We start from the raw sequence: 6,224 nt of genomic DNA, 5'->3' as shown, positions 1-6,224 counted from the left end.
TTTAAATCCAGAAGTTCCAATAAGCAATTTGTGTATTATATTAACCAAAGCCTTGGGAAAATACACATGGACTTGACCGAAGTGATTCATAACCACTGATATTAATTCATCTTCATTTAATAAATTTTACAGCACTTGTCATTCAATAGTTAAGTTTGGTTGTTGGATTTCCTATTTAATACCCATCAAAGGCTTACCACACACATATAAAATAATGCTTCCAGCACATGCATTTTCAAGAGCCACCGATATCCCCTCCACCGAAGCATACTAACTTTGTCATATAATTAACCAATACACAACATGTCTGTTGGCCATAGCTCTTCTGGCTCTAATACATGGCCACTCAACAATGTAAAGAATGATGAACCAATTGAAATCATTCTCTTGTCAAGCGATTCGTCAGATGCTGAAGATGAAGAAGATGATGAAGATTTCAACATTGATGAAGACGTCGAAGTTGTGCATCTATCTTCGGACGATGAAGCCGAGCTTATACATGACTCTGATCTTGGAAGTGAGTCAACAGACAACTCCACCAACACTTCTTCCGAACCATCATTTATCGAGAGAGACAGTGCAAGAGCAGATGATAAATCACGAAGCATCGAAGATAATGCTACCAGCAATGATACTTTCGTTATAGTCATTGAAGATAGCAACTCTGAATCACTTAGAAGTGGCAGCTCCATATCCTCGTCCTCACTTATCTGAAGTGATCTGTCAAGGAGAGTATTAGCAGTATGTAAATAATATTATCGTCGTGTGCACCTCGTATTTTGCCAACCATTTTCAACAAGGTTTTCTTAGCCCTGTTCTTTGCCGCATATTAGTGTTAAATGCGGCACATGGATAACACAGGGTCTAACTAAGTGAGAGGTCCATCATGATGCAAGAATTATGAAGAGAATTTTCAGTGTTAACTGTTGTGTAATGCTATACCCGCACCATGTGTTGCCTATAAACCTTTTGAAATGCCCATTTAGTACGGCTCTGCATGTATTGAAAGCAATGTATTTGCTTATGTTTTGAAAGTTTATAAAACTGCACTCGTTCTTGACCATTTCAAAGCATGACTTAAGTGTTCCAAGATGCTGATACTAATGTTTATTTGGTAATATAAGGTTTATAACCGCTTTCTTGTACAAAAGGTTGCGTGCAAAGTTATAACATGACTGGTATGTTTGATTCTGGGGAAACATTCTACTTATTTAAGTGCAGCTCTATTCTGTTCATTTATTAATGTTTACGCAAAATTTGATCATAAATATGTACTGCTAGGCATAGACAGTACAAGTGCGAACAATATCGTAGAAATTTCAGGATTACTCAACAAACCTCACCAAAAGGTTGAGGTTTACAACCTATAGAGTTGTGGCTAGTACGCATAAATGCATACTATTTTTAATTCATGATATTTATGATAGCGCAGACTTGGCTATGTATTGCAATATATTTCATTAATTTAACAAAACAAGATCTTTCCACTGAAGTAGTTCAACTTACTTAGCATTACTCTGTAGTTAAAGGCCAAACAAGATCGGTCCAGTAATGAAATTGAATTAGGGGCCAGTAGCAAATTTAACAGACACAATTAACTGCAGAGATTATTGAAAAACTACAAAAGCAAACAATTGTGATATATAAACCATTGAGAGCTCCATTCCCACATCGTTCCAGTATTACAACATGCCTTTGTCAAAACAACACCTAATATTATAATTCGATCCCACAAAAATGCAAAATACAATTATTGCAGACAAGTTTGTCTAGGAATGACAGGGAGAGTTGAGGTCAAAGTCTTTGCTATCAAATTCCATATCACCAAAAAGTCTTTGCTGTCAAAGGCATGGTCCTTGGTCATTATGCACAAAAGAAGACCAAAACTTCAAAAATCCATCTTCATTGCAACATGATCAAACGCAATTCATCAGAAACCAGAAAACGGTCCTCCACGTAGCAATCGGCTAGCTAAGCTCAATCTTTCAGGATGCTTATAACGCAAGAACAATGATAACTTCGCGTGGTTATCCACCAGTAACTCGGTAACAGTGACTTTCTCGTCATCAGTCAACTCAGGGATTGTTTCCATCGCCTTCACTACAATGTCTTGCAATTGATTCATCTTCTCCTCATCCTCGTGTTTCTCTGTTTTCAATTCTTTGATGAGGTCTTTCATTGTATCCTTGGTCATGTGTGCAAAAGTAGTAATTGCCTCTACAATTGCATCATCATCATCGTCTCCTTGCTTAAGTTTCTTACCCCTTTTTTTTCCAGAACCTGATGGATGTGACGAGGGTGTCACAGATACTGTCATCGACTCAGCACCTCCCTCGTCAACCTCAAACAAATCCTCCAAGGTCATTGTTGTATTTGTTGGTACATCAGGTGTCATCGCAAGGACTTCTTGAACTGTAGAGACAAAGTGATCATGTTTATCGTCGTGTGCCCGATCATTGCCAAATATTTTGGTCCAGTCGTGGTAATAAATCCACCTCTTGTGTCTGAGTGTACGTACATTGTGGTCTGCCTACGTATGAAAAATAAACCATAGAATGAGTTTTTTAGTTAACAAATCAAAATGACAATAACTTGGAATAACTACCTTAATAAGTGCTTCCCACACGTCGGTTGAAGCTTCAATTGTCTTTTCGGTGTCATTTCATCCCACTCCACTTTTACTCAGTAATCCCACCAACGCACCATACAGTTTCTTCCACACGTGCACTTTTGAGTGAATGTGGGGATTCCCACGCAGATTTGCTTCGGGGAATGCTGCTTTCAAACGATTTTCCAGAAAACCCAAGTACCCTGGCCGAAATCCGTTGCCGCTTTTCCAACCTTCAGTGGATGCCTCTTTTAGTGCTTGTATCAGAACCTCTTCTTCACGTTCACTCCAAGTGCGTCTTGTCATATCTGTTTTCCTGCCTTTGCCAACACAACTCTCACCAGTTGCTCCACTGTCCATGATGCTGGACTAGTTGATAGTGTGTGCCTATTACCAAATTAAATAAAATCCAAAGGTGAATCCACATCTTAAAAAGTAAGTAGCCAAAAACACATGATGCAACCATTGAAATAAACCTGTAAACAGAAAAATCATCCACTTAAAACATTCAAATACAAAATACAATCAAATCCTTCAAGGCCCCTAAAAGGTTTGAAAAACTAAGCAACATATATGTCCACCAGTACATTCACTCAAATAGGACTAAGATACCATGTACAAGACATTGTTTAGTTATTATAATTATTCCACATTGACATTGCAAGCTTCTCCCTCCATATGTCCCATACATCCGATGATTCAAATCTGTTGATGAAATCGTCCTGCAACTCATGGCCTGAGCAAACAACCTCGTCGTTCAATTCCTCTATGGGATCATTGGGCATTTCGTTCCTGACGAAGTTATGCAACAACATACAAGCCAAGATGATTTTGTTTTGTGTTTTCAACGGATAGAAAGAAGGACTTCGTAATATGGCCCATCGTTTTTTCAGCAAGCCAAAGGCTCTTTCAATCACATTTCGAGCTTGAGAGTGTCTCCAGTTGAATAACTCCTTGTAATTTTGGGGACCAATTGCACGGTTTTCCCAAGCATCTCTATGGTAACGTACTCGCTTTTAAGGAGTCAAAAAGCCCTCGACATTGGAGTATCCATTGTCACATAGATAATAGCAACCTACATATTATTCCAATAATTTATTTTAGCACATGTATGGTTATGAATAAGAATTTTTAGATCCAACATTAAGTTGTATGTGTAGTAGCCCGTACCCAAAATCAGTGATTAAAGATTAATCAACGTTAATTAAACAAATTGGGTACCGGACGGATCGGAAGCTTCGATGTAGGATCGGACGTTCCGATCGAGATCGGAAGCTCCGATGATATTACGTCAGGCATGACGTGTGGCAGGATCGGAAGCTCCGAGTGCCCCTATCCGAAGTCAACCAGTGATAGTTTGACACGTGGTAGATAACGATGTTCGGAAGCTCCGATGGCAGGATCGGACGTTCCGATCGAAGATCGGAGGTTCTGATCGATGTCTATAAATAAAAGGCCGAGGCTTCACTTTCAATTTCCAATTCCGAGAATCCCTCTCTATTCCAGGCATATTTGAGTAGTTCTAGTCTTCATAGGCTTGACCCGGGGGTTGGCGAGGCGTTCGATAGTCGTAGCGGAGTTGTGCCCAAGTTCTGAAGGCATCGACATCAAAGGGCTAACGACGGACGAATGTATAGTTTTTGCTTCCTATAAATATTTAGGAGTATGCAATAGCTTAGTTAAGGCTTTTAGAGCACTTTAATGATAGTAGTATCATTTGGCAGTGTAGAGCAGACTATAGGCGTGGACCTAGAGTTGGTAGAGCTTGCGCTGAATTGAGGTACGAAAGTACGGTTCGAGATATCCTGACTGAGTATGCATGTATTATGTGACTGCATGATTTATATGTCATGATTTATGCTGCATTCATTTGCATATTGAGCTATCTCCTTCGAGATGTCTATTAGTAGGGTTGTACCCTATCCTGTTAGTGGATGGACTTTCATGGCTTTGGGTCCGGTAAATCCACTGGTATTATGGTATGGGAGCCACCTCCTGAAGCGACGGCACAGCATGCTACATACCAGGGCCCGATCTGTCTCTGTTATCTGATCCTTGACCTCGAGTTTATAGGGAGTTCACTTTGCATGCATGTATACTCATACTCTCGTACTGAGCGTTTTATGCTCACGTCTCGTACTCTGTGTTTCTGGACACCCTATTCCATGGGGCAGGTTTGCGATTGGATGAGACGGGTGGATCCAAGAGGGGCTAGGCAGTGGTTGGCCAGCTGGAGCTTCGCCTAGGTTTTATTCTGTTGTTATTGGATTGATACAGCTGTTCGATATGGTTGTATAATATTTGGGTATTTACAGATTTCTTGCCTTGGGATTGTATAATGTTTATGGTTTCCGCAGTTTTATTCTGATATCCATTTAATTAAGATAATTGCATGCCTAAGTTCTGTTTAGTAGGTGATCCAGGTAAGGATCACTACATTTATGGTATCAGAGCATGAAAAGTATTCTTGGGATTTAGATTCTACATAAGATAACCGTTAGGTTAATTTTGTAGATGGCAGATCATGATGACCAGAGTTCTCACGGCAGTATTGGTGGGCATTGGGGTGATGCCGACCGGGAGCCTCGTCGGGAACGCTGCCATCGTCATCGAGATGAGGACCGTTTCAGTGTACGTCAATTCTTGCATATGGGGCCTAATCCCTTGGTTGGAGGTGAGTCTCCGGAGGATGCGAAGAACTGGTTAGACTGCATGGAGATGACTTTTCAGACTTTCCAATGCACCGAGGATCAGAAGATGGAGACACTGGGTTATCTTCTGGATGGACGTGCGCGCAGGTGGTGGAGGTTTACTTCTGCACCTTTTGTTGCGGCGAGAGGAGTGGCCACCTGGGCCAAGTTCTGCACAGCTTTTCAGAAGCTGTATTTTCCTCCTGCACTCCGTCAGTCGAAGGCGGGCGAGCTACTGAGTCTGCGACGGGGAGCCATGTCTATTGATGAGTATCAGCAGAAGTTCTTTGATCTGCTATCCTATTGCCCCGAGATTGCCGACAGCTCTGGGATGAAGTATAATCTGTTCGTTCAGGGCCTTAACCCTGAGATCCATGACCGTGTGGCGGTTGGTGACGACATGTCCTACGAGGATTTGGTGAGCCGTTGTCACCAGGCGGAGGACAGCATTCGACGGAACAGGTCTTTCTCTCAGTCGAGACCTGCTAGTTTTTTGGGTCCCTGTGCCCAACTTTTTGAAAGAGTGGGTGCCCAGTGAGCCAACTTGTGGCTATGGGCTTTGATGACTCTTTGTACAAACGATCTTTTGTTTAATGTAATTACACTTTTATTAATGGCAATGACTTTATCTTTCTTCATATTGTTATATTGTGATATACTATTGTTGTTTTGATAAAGACCTTGAATATACTATAGTGTATGTAAGATGTGGTAGAACATGGGGATGTCTATCATGAAATACATCTTATAGTCACTGTATATTCTAAACTGTTCCTAGTCGATTGAGCCGTCCGATAATAAGGATAAGGATCGCTCGAGTTTGAGACTAGCATTTGCGATGCGGAGTACCACGTTTCATTGGTAGGGAACATGGAGATGTTCGAAGCATGCAAATGGATATTCATAGGATGAATAATCGAACTACC

Source organism: Henckelia pumila, chromosome 2, assembly GCF_033568475.1.
Source record: "Henckelia pumila isolate YLH828 chromosome 2, ASM3356847v2, whole genome shotgun sequence".
Lineage (NCBI taxonomy): Eukaryota > Viridiplantae > Streptophyta > Magnoliopsida > Lamiales > Gesneriaceae > Henckelia > Henckelia pumila.
Note: the sequence above shows the minus strand (reverse complement) of the source record.